Source organism: Nematolebias whitei, chromosome 10 (genome assembly GCF_014905685.2).
Source record: "Nematolebias whitei isolate Nwh7 chromosome 10, NemWhi1, whole genome shotgun sequence".
Classification (NCBI taxonomy): domain Eukaryota; kingdom Metazoa; phylum Chordata; class Actinopteri; order Cyprinodontiformes; family Rivulidae; genus Nematolebias; species Nematolebias whitei.
The window spans coordinates 4,468,902-4,470,148 of record NC_056507.1 but is presented as its reverse complement, the minus strand read 5'-3'; positions in this window follow the sequence as shown (position 1 = coordinate 4,470,148).

Below are 1,247 nucleotides of genomic sequence, written 5' to 3'. Positions count from 1 at the left end.
CCCATCCGGAAATGGTGGAGCAGCGTGAGGGGTGGGGGGTTTGGTAAGCGGGGCGCTCGGTTCTATTGACAGGACGGGGCGCCCTCCTTTGGGGGCCGAGATGGGGTAGAGGTAGGGACCAGAAAGTTGCGGTTCGACTCCCAGCCATTCCCACATGTTGTGGTGCCTCTGAGCAAGACACCTAATCCCCTGTTGCTCCCGGGCGCTTGCGTAGCTGCCCACTCTCCACCTGGGTGTATCTCAGTGTGATGGGTTAAATGCAGAGAACTCATTTTGCTGTTGTATGGAACATACGATGACAATCTCAGACTTCCCTTCCTCTAATGGCACGCTGATCGTCTTCAGCAGCTTTTTTAAAAATCAAGCAGAGATGTTGGGGGAGGGGTACAGGGGGAGAGATTAGGTCTGCCAGTTGTGATAACTTTTCTTGGTGTTCTTCTGAACCAAACGCAGCTGTGGCAACACTTGGAACACGCAGGTCAACAGTTTCCGGCCCGCTCCACCTCCTCCCTTTAATCCACTGAGGTCTCCTGAGGCTGCTCGAGCTTTAAGGGTGCAGAAGCGTCATGTTTCTTTCATTTAAAACAAAAAAAGGTCCTAACGGGAAAAAGTTTTGGCATTATGAAGAAAACATCTGGGTGTGCTCTGTTCATAACCTTCACATGTTTTCTTCTCAGTCTCTTCACATCTGGCTCCTCCTTTTCATCCCTTCTCCTGCTGTCTCCCTCGCAGACATCCACCTCAGAGCCGTCTGACCGGGGTCTTGGTCTGGTTTCAGTAACGGAGCACATAAATCCAGTCCGAGCGGAGCTTCGAACTGTGCTCTGAACCTCTGCCAAAGCTAATCCCAGTGGTTAGACCCTGATCTCATTTGAGTACAATTGAAAACCCTATCTGAAGGGTTAGTAGGGCTGCATTGTTGCAGAATAAAGGCCCTCTGAAGCTTTTGTGTTCAATGTAAGAGGCTGCAACCACACACCCTGTAGCACTTACTGGTATTTCTGCTTTCTGAATTTCATTTGCACCTATTATTTTCATAATTACACATAAGTGCATAATAGCATATTAATCTCTGCAGGTCTGCTATTAATTAGGTCTGAATAATTGGGCGTGGGTACATATTATATGAGGAAGCAGATGATTCCTGTCTCTTAATAGTGGTGGGAGTGCAATACGTGTAAAGTTCTGGAAAGTTTACGCCTACGAAGACCTTGGCAGCAATAGGAGACCAAAACCAGCGTGTCAGG